Genomic DNA, 12,829 nt, shown 5'->3' on the forward strand with positions numbered 1-12,829 from the left:
TTTACTCTGGGTGCCTGTCTCAACACAATTAAGCACCCAACGCCCATAAATTAAACACATATAGGACTTCATATCTGAATGATAATCCTGTTGACCAGAAGAGCCCTGTTCAGCTTGTACTTTCATTACGAGTGTAGCCAGACTACACTTAAATCAACCAGCGACATGACACATTAGAAAATGTTTCTAGCAGCCCAACACAGAAAAAGTTGCAGCGTGTCATGTTGCTATTTTAAGAGAACTCATTCACTTTGGCATACGGTAATTGAAAGATGACGGCAGACTATATTCCCTGAGAAAATGATAATTCACAAGTGGTTTCAATGGGAGGAAGTGTCGAGGAACAAAAGGCATTTTTTATGACTTCAGTGCAGTGGTGTTGTGGGATCTGAATGCTGTGAAAATTGGCGTGCACCCTGAGGTCAGGCCTGTTTTAGTATTAGGTTAGTCTCATGGGTGACACATGACACACAGCCAATATGGATTTGGTTTGTACAGCCATAGAAACTGTAAAGATGCAAACTTTTGTTGCAGATTGATTTAACAAATTGATAAATGTGCGAACTTTTGATGTTGTGCTTAAAAAAATCTTTAATACTTAAGGAAAAAAACAGCAATCTAAACAAAAGCTCCTTTCAAACATTGAATCTGCAGTGTTAAAGTGTTGAATAGGAAGCTTCTTGGCTTTCAAAACATATGGCTGTCACATTCTTCTATCTGAAAAAGAGGTTAGGTCAATAAACATTTCTGCAAACTCATTTCAGTCTCACGCTTTCTTCAGTGCGCTGAGTTGTAGTCTGTATTTATATGACTCACCCACCATCTCACAGCTGCAGGCCCTCAGTCATTAGGTGATTCAATTAGATAAGAACTGTAATAGAACAATAAAATCTACTAGAATCTACAACATCAGACAGGTTATCATGAATGTAGAAGTAGAGACAATCTGGTTATTCATTCTGTGAAGGAATTTGTCAAGCGGCATTTAAACAAATTACATATGATGTTGTATAAACCCGAATATAGTCTGTCAAACCCTTCTAATATATCAGCCTGTTTCCAGTTAACATCAGATTGTTTCCAGAAAAATTCTAGAGAAAAGAGAAAATGACACTTGATTTCAGAAAATACTTTACTTTGTTTCTTTCTTTTTTTGTTTTAAGGAAATGAAACATTTAGGACTCAGTTGGATTTGATAAGAAAGAGGTTTTTACAGTGCAATCTACAAAACTTTAGGCTGTACTTGTGCAGTAGGCCTTGTAAGTTTTTTGGGGTTTTTTCTCTGTAGCTGTGCATGTCCTGCAGGGTCCATGCACCTCTTGGCAGTTTGTAACTCCTAGTTCATCATCCAAACAGTGAGGAAATGCAGCAAACCTAAAGACACGGTGACAATAAAAGAAACAAAAAAAAAAGTTATTAAGTTAAGAGTCATTTTCTGGTTTTGTGTTTATTAGATCACTCACTTTAAGATGATAACATGGAAACACACACGTGGTCCACTTTGTTCTGTTAACACAAAACTGAAATTAGTTTCTTTTTTTTTCTTCTATTTTCCAGATTATTAGGAATAAATGAGTAATTTATCACACAAACCCAGCACTTTACCTCACTCCAGTGCTACAGTCTCACCATTAGCCTTTCAGCTGCAGACACACTGCTTGAATTCACACAGTGACAGAAATAAAAGACGGTACGTTGTTTTATACTTTCTCATGTTTGACCTGAACCGTGATCTTGACTGAACATTGTGTTTATTTATGTCACTAAAACAAACTCATGGAATGATTTGATCTGACTGATTCTTATGTCTATTGAAGTTTTGCAATATCCTCCCTGACCACAGGGGGCTCTGCTGCAGATGTATCTGCGGCAGACTGCAGCTGACAACCTCAAAATACATAGAAAACACACACAAAGAAACTTAATGGGAATATTAAGAGAATAATAAGGACATCAATGGATTTGGAGCCTAACTCTAATTTTATAATCCCAGTTAGGATTAGGATTAGGCCCCAAATCAATTTTAACTCCTCAAACTCCTTATTTTTCTCTTAATATTCAAATTAAGTTTCTTTCAATAAGTTTTATTTTCTTTTACAACTGTTCCACATTGTATAACAATATCAAACATATTCTAGCTTTAACCATCCCTTTATATAAGTTATATGTATGGAAATACTTAACTATTTTCTATAGCTGCAAAGGTAGATTAAATTAATATAATCTACACCAGTGCACCCTTTTTTATACATATTCCCCCAAGACTTTGTCTGACATATTTGGTATTTTTGGAAGCTTGATTTTAAAATAAGATCAATTGATCAGTTTAACTGTTAATCTGCCAGTGTTGCTTTCTGTTGCTAGCATGAGAGAGATACAAACCTCAAGCTTTCCTCCTCTGCTCTTTCAACCGTTCAACCGACAATAGATAGCGATGGCAGAGAAAGAGGTAGATGCTCATTTATGCATTGTAACAGTTAGGAAAAATGGTACGATACCAAAGGATTTCACTTCTTTTCCCCTGAAATCAACCATTAATTAGCAATAAACAATTTCTCCTCACTATCTAATTGGCATCACATTTGTCAAGATACAGTTAAAGAGACTGCTTAATTAATTAAACATGAAATAGCACCTTCCCTGAGTGTTTGAGAATACAGATGTAACCGTGGATTTTTCTTCTCCACACACCAACACCTCCACCCCACCCTCTAAAAAAAAATCCAGCGCCAGATTTGATAAGATTTGTTCTCTTTATCACTTTAATTAGCACCTCCCTCCTGTCCCCTTTGCAAATGAGGGGTAGGTGAGGGGGTTCGGGATTTGATGACTTAAAATGCACACAGCTAACGAGTTATTCATACCCTGCACAGCTGTTAAGGCAATTTAACTGCTTCTTCTCCGTTCTACCTCCTTTCTCTTGATGCTTACTTGTCGAGGAGGGAAGGTGGCAAGAGGCCACGCAACTGGTCCATTATCTCAGTAGAGAAGCTCTCTGATTCAAAAATGGCCACAATTTCCAGCATTCACCTGTACCAGGGAAGATTTACAACTCTTCATATCTCTCGAACTTGCATCTTTCCTGGAACTTATGTCCGTTTTTATGCAACTCTGTGTGATGAAGTCGGTGTTACATAGGCAAGCAAGTTGTCAAAAAAAACACACCTGATTGCTTGGAGGCTTTTTCTATTCACAGCTATGAGCACATTTCTATGCACGCTGTATACTTGTGCGCTCCACCATTGCCCATCTGTCACTGTGCAATTATGATCAGAGGAAAGAATTGCCTGAATGAAGTATCCGCACCTCAGCTACCATGCAGATTGCCGACCAGGACGTGTCAACTTCTCCTGGATCAGCATCCCCATGATTGGAAGATCACAACTCACATCTACAAACAGTGACACAGATGCGAGCATGCTTTACTTAAATCCACTGAATTAAGTTCAATAAGGTTCAAATATTGCAAAGGTTCAACACGGTTTAAGGACATTTAGGAATATCAAAGACAAAGACTGAATAGGATTCCTCTCCTTGTTTGGCAGTTTTATTGGAAAAGCCTCAGTCTGTAAACCTCAAGGGACAGATTTGTGAAAAAGTCAAAAACTGCCAAATTTCTGGAAAATGTGCATACCTTAAATCCAATCAGTCTATCTGCTGAGATGCTTTCAGCTCTCTGCTTTTAAAAACAGCCTAAAACTGAATATATTAAACACAATTCAGACTTATAAGTGGTGAGGCACTTTGACGCGCCAACGGCCTGAAAATCTGTGATGCAACTTTCACTGTTGAGTCTGTTTTGGTCAATGCATAAGTGGAACCATTGTGACAAGTGGCGTCTGCCGAGTGGTGTTGTTCATCGATGAGTTATTGCTTTAAAATGAAAGTGGTAAGACAGGTTTAGAAAATGAAAATGGGTTCAATTAGTACTTGAAATAACAAGAGGCCACTTCAGCTAAATTCCTAGAAAATGAACAACAGGCCACAGACTCAATAAATAGAGATGAGTTGATTTTCACTGCAGGCTGCACTGTTAGTAATGTATAATTCCTTACCATGAGACATTTATCAATATTTTAGCTCATTCTAGACTGCTCCTTCTTTTGCTGTTCCCAAACTAACATTGCTTATATAAAAATCCTTGCTTTGTAGAATTCATTGCAATATTCTTTTTTAGTGTGCTCACTAAAATTGATAGGAAAATCTATTCCTGTGGCTTTATACACACAGCCTACTGAATGGACTGGAGGCACTGGCACAAACTTTGTAGATAACAGGATTCTTTGGACGCCTAGTAGATCCATCTGTCCATTTCACAACATTATGCTTGAGATGCTTGAATTGTAAACAGAGGTGGAAGGTCGGAACAGTGTGGAGCCACGGCTGTGTTGTTGTGTCTGCCTCTAAATTTCAAACAAAAGCTGTTATGTCTTAGGCCGAGGAGTGGAATAAAAGGGCAGTCCAAGGTGTCGGCCCCAAACATAAATACAAGACCTGGAATGTAATTCTTTATAGCTGAGAACGCCTAGCACAAGCTAAAGGCCCTGACTTTGCAGCTCAAAGGTGATATCTGTAAACATTTGGCGAGATGAGGCCTGTTTACTTATCCGAAACTTGTTCTAGAGTAAATTTTCAGTCACCTGACTGAAAATATTGGGCATCATACTGAAAATTAAAACGTGATAATGGAATTAATCAGGATAAGACAAGGGCATGTGCCACTTTTTCCACAAATCAGCATACATATTCATGTGAGCATGGTGTTGCTGAATTAATGTGATCAGAAGGACGGTTTCAATCCCCCCTGAGTTGGTTCATATTTAATCTCGTCTCCTCAAAACCGTAAGGCAAAGAGCGAGAGATGAGGGTAGAAAGAAACTTGGTGATTAATGTTATTAATTTCCACACCTCTAACCTTCTGTTTCCGCTTCTCCACGTTTGGTGTTGGAGGATGTGTTTTGAAAATGTTTGGCTTTACCAGGCAGCATGGCAGAAGAGAGAGAGAGAGAAGTTTCCAATGTACATTGGGATGATCCCGCGGAGATTGCTATCATTAGAATAACTTTATTAGGCTTTCTGCTGCATTTCCTGTTTGATTTACTGCGCAGTCCCAAGGGCTCATGGGTAGGCACTGAGGACTCTCCTGCATGAGCCAGACCTGCCGATGTTGTGCTGCAGCAACCTGAGTGTAACGTCCCTATTAATCTGGTGCTAAACGTAGCAGAAACAACGAAGGCACTGCCCAATAAATCTGCTTCAGGCCTTTACATGCATCATGGTGAGTCAGTGTTTGTGGAGACGAACAACTATGTGTGGTCCTGCAGTGGATTATGGGTAGAACATGGCCCTGGCACTGCCATGATTAGGGGTTTTGTACTTTAAAATGATGTCTAATGGCTGAAATGAATCAAAATAAACCAATGTATTGAGAATGAGTTTTCAGTTAATCACATGAGTGATGTTAGCTCAACAGTGTTTACTTAAAGTTAATATGTCTAGAATTTTTATTTCAAATGATCTTGATAGCATAACGGCAGTAGAAATGAACAAACATCATCGCCTACGCCAATTTCTCACTCATTGCTGTGTTTGCTAACATCCAAGCTACTCTGTAGCTTGCAAGTGAGTAGCTTGCTCATTAGCAAACATTATATAATAATAAGCAACCTGTTTTCTTCAACAGTTTATTATATGCCAAGCAGAACGGTGAAGATCCACTAGAAGCGAATAACATCGTCTCCACCACTTCTCACTCATTGCTATGGGTGTTTCGACACTGGCTGGTAAGGATTCTGTGATATTTACACAATGTCAACAAGTTTTTAGCCTGTTAACATTTGTTAGCAAGCATTGTGTAAAGAAACAAGAGTTCTTGTAGGGTAACCAGACGTCCCTATGTTCAAGCTGTCCCCAGAAATGTCCCCATTTTTAACAGTGCATTAAAAACAGACTGCAAAGTGAAATAATATTTTACATGGAATATATAACAAGTGTCAAAGTGAATCCACAGCATCACCATAAACGTCTTTTCAAGCCAGGTAAGTTACGATCGCTTGAGATACTAGCTAGTGATGTTTTAATATCACAATTTATTGTATATGTGTATATGATCTGCTCCATAATGTTTTAAATAGGTTAGCTAGCTAACGTCAGCTATGTAGACTAAGTTAGCTAGCTGGGTTAGCTAGCAACTACTACTATTGTAGCTACGTCAAATAAGGTAACGATGGAATGGACAGGCTATTTTGAAAATATGATTATATTAAATTAATGCACAATTAATTATGACTATTTCTTTGTAGATTACAATGGTTTGGCATTATTGCAAGTGTATATTATATATTATAATATATTTTGAAATTTTCATGGCTAACATTAGCATAATGTTTTCTGTTAGATAGTGGAGAGGAAGGAGAGGAGGAAAGGTAAAGATATGATACCAGAGCCTGCCAATTTATTATTCCAAAATTATGAGGTGGAAAGGTAAAGAGAAGGAAAGGAATTAAGAAAAGGAAGACGAGTGAAGAGGAGGGGAAAGATTGGAGGAGAAGAAAAAGTTAAGAGAGTAAGAAGAGTGACACAAGGAGAGTGAAGCAGAGCAGACAGAGGAGGTACAATGGCCCTTTCCAAGAAACAGAAATGCCATTTTAATGACAACCTGATGAGAGAATTTCCATTTATATGCGAATATTTTGAAACTAACTTTATTGCTCAATGTCCCACAACTACTTTAAATTGTCCCAAACTTAACAACCATGTCCAAAACTGAAGTTCTTTTTTTTGTCATTCTACATAATATCTATTTTAAACACCATGCAGCTTCATAATTTAACATAACATTCAGTTCAATTTGTTTTGAGTTCATATGTACATCAATCTTATCATTATCTCCTTATTGCTGCCCCCCCCCCCCTAAATGAGAGGCATTTTTAACGAGATCAAATGCACAAAATTAAAATAAAATGCTCTGTTAACACATCTGTTTTTAAAAGGCTGTTAGTTTTTTTTCTGTTCACATCTCCTGGTGTCAAAGTTTTTTTTATGTTGCGTTATTATTCTTGCAGGCTCCACTGTGTTCTGGTAAAATGTCAATCAGAGGTGCATTTATAAACTTCTAAATTATTTATGAGTTATGAATTTTTATCACTCTTTATTTACACTTGAGTTGTTATTTCCCCATATCAATAATCTTTCTATTTTATTCTAAATTGTGAAGCCGTTCGTAAAGTGTGTTTCCACATATGTGCTATAAAATAGATCATTGATCATCCTTCTGACATTTAATAATGATGACTGAGATACTGCAATGATGGTTTACTTAATCTTTGACATGCGTAATGGTCGCACGTAACATTAATGACAGCTGTTCTTGTGCTGGTAGAGAAATCAGTGAAATAAATTGGACTTTCTTTGACGTTCTCCCTTTCCTTATATCTCACGTCATCATTACACATAATAATAATAATAATAACAATATGACACCTCATGAGCTGCATTTTATATAGCTAAGTAAGGCATCACAACCACATTTTAATAGCTAGCTAGCACTTGATGCTAGCATGCTGTCATTTGCTTACCTGGAAGTAACACACCAGTCGAGAGAGTGTTGTCCCAAATGAATGGCTATGTCTACATGGACCCTAATATTCCAGGTCTTCACCCACACTTTGTTTGTGTTTGTGTTTTATCCTAATCTTCGACACAAGGGACATAAAAAGGGAGGGAAACCAAAAACTGCAATAATGTCTGATTAAATTTACTGACTGACAACTGCTTTTTTTTCTTCATCAAATCATTATGGTGTTTCCAGATGGATTCACGAACTCCTCACCTTTCGGCGAAATTTGCCATTTTGAGATGGAAATAGGTCTACAAGAAGGGGGAGGGGTCGGTCAGGTTGATTGGTGTTATACAAGTAGCGTAGCTCCTTTAAGGGATAGTTCTGTGCATAGGCTGTGTGCGTAGCGAGTGTGCGGTCATGAGAGAGAGAAAGCGAGAGAGCATGTGTGAGACGGTGAGGCTGGCGACTGGAGAAGAGAGTATGAAGTTAGCAGGATAGCTTTGAACATAGCAGTGCAGTGAACGTACAGTCAAGGCTATTTGTCAGTGAATAAATGCTACAACTCCTCAAGACCCAAGCCAAGTTCCAATGTCTTGCTTGCCACCTGCTGATTAAAGTGAAGGGGGTTAGCCCCGAAGTTAGCGACAGCTTTGGCCCTGGAGCAGAATACAAATTCTCCTCTGTGCTTTCCGACTACAGTCTGGACCAGTGACTGTAGTGACTTCGGTCTGGATGCTGAAGCAGAAAAGGTTAACATCAAGTTCAATGCAGAATTGCGTAATTTGAACTCTATAATGTCTTCAAAGTATGCCATATTGATGCATTTATATGCAACATGTTCTGGGCCAGGTGTACTGGTAATAGCATTATTTTTTCATAGCTTTATTGTAGTTTTATTAAAGTAAACAGAGACAAATGTTTGAATTCACGTCTGCATTTATGTTACTTGTCATATGTAATTATGCATATAGACTAGATGTAAACTTTTTATGAATTTGATCAATGACATGCCTCATATTAGAAGAGTGTTAATAAAGAGGTACTATAAGCTGATGTCCAACATACTATTTCATCTTGTTGTCTTCTTGTTTTTGTCTTGTTGATGTATTCAGCTTCCACATCTATTGATTCCTTTTTATATGTTTTATGTTGTTTTACCCCATACAGCATGACCCCGGAACCGCCTAGTTTTGGCAGGTTTTCTCTGCCCATGCAATTTTACATTACATACATTATTCCGTGCCACTGGTCACTCTGCCGTCCCACCATGCATTAACAGGTGAATCCCTCACATGGGACAGAACTTTGCTTACTGTTGTAATGTGCTCAGTGGATCTTGGCTGTAACATTTTGTTTGGAGAAGAAACAGAAAAATACCCAGAGGTGTTTCAAACACAGATTTTATATCCCAATGCATCCAAAAACTGCTGTGACTCCTCTTCCAAGAAGGCACTGATCTGATTTTCACACCATTTTTTGTGTTATTATTGTAAATTAATTGATCAAAATAAGATCTGGAAGTTCTATATTTGTGTTTTTTTTATAATAAAGAAACTGAAAATAATGAGTATTACATACATTGAAAGAAGAAACAGAAGAGAAAATGAACAGCTGTGGATCTTATAATTGATCACATATCATCAGACACAAACACAGTCCATCTAAAACTGTTCAGATTCTTTTTCTCTGTTTTGAGGTTTCTTGAGAAGTTTATGTTCTTGATCATCTCAGTTTGGATAAACGTTCCCCACGAGAACAGAAGGTTTGAATCGGTATTCTTGGATTTGATACCTTGTTTATTTCAACAATAGATGCAGTTAGAGTCCTCCACCAGTACCAGAAATAAAATTATGCATCCTCATGATACTGTTAAATTCTCAGGATTTTTTTTTTTTTTTACCAATCGGTGAGTGTTGTGTATTAGGCTGATGAGTACTAACACAGGCTTAAGTATCATGTGATGGATTACATAACAGAAAAACTGTGAAGGACTATGCCAAGTTGTGAGCCATTACCCAACAGTGAAGCACTTGACAGTCTGGCAGGGCTACTGGTTTCAGACCACCTTTTCCAGAGTTGTTAAGCGATGTACGACATATGATGTGCACTTGAAATTCATGAATCCCAAACATTGGTTTCTCCAGTGTTCCTTCAAGTCGTCTGTGAAGTGTTAATGTGCTCCGTTGATTGACGTCTTCATGAGTACTCTGGGGGTTTGTGTTAAGTGGAGCATGTATACGTTCTTTAAATGTGTCCATCCTGCAGATGTGCATTCTAGCAATAAACTAGAAATACCACCTTGCAGTTGTATGCCTCCGCCAACCAGTCAAGTTGTGGTTTACATCCATATCTGTCCAGAATATTTGAAGTGATGATTTGAAGGAATGTAATAAGCAGTATTAATTGTATTTTGCTTGTATGTGTTCATGAAGTGCTAGCCATGACAGTAGATAGTGCTTCAGATATGGATGTTGTACAAATTTCAAAATGTGGATGCTTCACAAACATCTCACACATCTCACACACAAACCAGCAGCACAGAAGATCTATACAATAACTTCAGTTTCAAGGTGGGCACCCAAGATAAGTGTCACCAATTCAGTATCTGACCAGACCAGTGGTGGACCAGACCATCTAACCAGTTTTGCAGAACATTATGATGTCATAGTGAAGTGGAGTCCCCCCCTTCACACACAACAGAGATAGTGGCATTTGGATCCAGATAGCTGTGATTGCAGCAGTATGAAATGTAATGTAGGCCACCCACAGCAGACAACCCAAAACACGAGTTGAACACACCAAGTCCACCTGCAACACAGTACCCTTCCCTAACTCTAACCCGCCTTTGCACTAAATTGCATCAAATCTTGCATCACAGCCATATAAATGGGATGAGGACGGGGTTATCAAACTGGACTTTACATTTCACATCCCTCATTAAAGCCCTGCACTTGACTTGACCAGAAGACCCTGCACAGCAGGTCCTCTGGTCTACCCACCAGACTGATGCTCAGAGCATCATACGTTTAGACTGTAAAAAAATAACGGATGTAGCCACCATGATGTCACCCATTGGTTTGTGGACTCCCATTTTGGAGTCTCAAGTTCAGTATTTTGACCATCGCCATCTTGGATTTTTGGAGCCAAAAGACCAAGAGCATGGCGCTAACACTAACACTATCTGCTAGCTTGGTTAACACGGTGTATCTGTAATTTACATTGACTGTGATAATGCTAATGCTAATCTTGGCAAGTGAAAAACAGGCTTAAAACAAAATGTACTTATCAGAAAAACTAAACAGCTGACTTCTTATAGCATCTTTTAGTACAACCAAATGCTGAACTGAAGACTTTTTTAAGCAAACGAAATGTTACAGTTAACTTTCATGAACTGAAAACACACTGTAGCTTATGGGAGATGCATTGAGAAGCACACTAAAACCCAACATATCTACATAATATGACCTACCTTTGATTAAGAAATGCCTCTACCAAATGAAAGAACATACTTCAGAGAATACTGACTGATTTTCCCAAATGTGTGCATTTGTTTATTTGCTGTTGGTCTCCAAGTAGTATCCAAAGATGATTAGAGGCATACTTTACAGGGCTCATGGCGAGTCAAATTAAAATGCTCACCATGGCAAATAAAAAAAAGTAGAAAAAAATTGAGTATCGGATAAATAAATATTATTAACAAAATCTGTATTTTTCATCCCTTCTCTCTTCTTTTATTTAGATCTGGAGGCTGCTTTACAATGATTGACAGGGCTAATGATAGCTAATGTTATGGGAATATCATATGTTCAAATGAAATGTTTACAAACCTCCTTTGATTATTAATTGTGCATTGGTAGACTATAAATGAACCCTTAGCTATAAAATAACAAAGGCATACATTATATGGCTATACGTTAAACAATGAACTTGATAATCCGTAAATAATACATCGCAATGCGGTCACCATATCAAAAACTGTATATTACGTTACATAATGTTCGCTAATGGGCTCAGTTAATTTAGTCTGGGTATTATCACAGTTTAGCTAACTTACTAACGTTAGTTTGTTGCTAACCTCAATCACATGTGCATAAGAAAGCTCCATTAGCTAAACATTAGCTAAATAGCAACACACCAAAATACCGGTGCTTCCATCACCCAGATTGATAACCTGTGAAACTGAGAGGGAAGAGATGAAGGAATGGTCTGCCCATTCACCACTACACTAACTACGCTGAGAGCTTTCAAGAGTTGCGGGACTCCCTAAAAACTTGGTATTTCACCCGATTGGTTGTGGTTTTGCAGGACGTAGCAGTGCATGCTTTGGCGAGCTCTGTGATTGTCCCAACCATGGATGTATTGTAAGAGTTGGATACTGGACCGAAAAATGGCGCCTGTTCAGTCCAAAAAGAATTGGTTGCCTGGCGCATATGCCAAAAAAGTTTCTGGCTTCCAGGTCTACTTCTGGGGGTATTCAACCCACTGAATATGTGCAGTAGTGTTGCTCCTGCTGGCCCTGCCTGCGAGTTCGGCCCATAGACTTTACATTGTAGTGACGTCACAGATTTTTAAATCGCTTTACTTGGCTTGAGGAAAGTTTTACAAATATAAAACCTCCATGGATCAAAAATTCATAATAGAAAGAGTCATACTCGACCTTGTTGGCAGTTCAAGGTGTCCTGTCAACAGTTTCACAGATGTCTCTTTTACAATGGTGGTCGATGGGGAAAATTGGCTGCAAGGCTGAGCAACGGCACCATATCCAACTCTGATAATACATCCATAGTCTCAGCCTGTGCTGAGTACACGTTCATGAGTTTTCCACAATGGAGGGTGAGTTACGTTAGTTTTGTACAAATAATGTAGATTACTACTCGTAATTTGTACTATCCAGTCATGTAGACATGTGGCCCATATCATGTGCCATGAAAATATTGGAGGAAATTTACTTTAAGAATGTGAATTCACCTTTATGTATGCAGACATCCCACCTGCCTTTGTGCTTTTGTGTTTTTTTTTAAACTCAATTATTGAACTATATTTTTGTTTTGTCTCAGATGGGTGAAATGCTGCAGCAGCATGAGAGAGACATGCATATGTTTATACACACACACACACACACACACACACACACACACACACGTGAAATCTTCATACAGGCAGGGTGTGAAATACGGAGGGTCTTGGGGGAGTATCAGACAAACTACACTGAATAATACACGCATTCAATATAACAGGTTATTTGTGCACACAAATGTTATATATAAA

Source organism: Thunnus albacares, chromosome 8 (assembly GCF_914725855.1).
Source record: "Thunnus albacares chromosome 8, fThuAlb1.1, whole genome shotgun sequence".
Classification (NCBI taxonomy): domain Eukaryota; kingdom Metazoa; phylum Chordata; class Actinopteri; order Scombriformes; family Scombridae; genus Thunnus; species Thunnus albacares.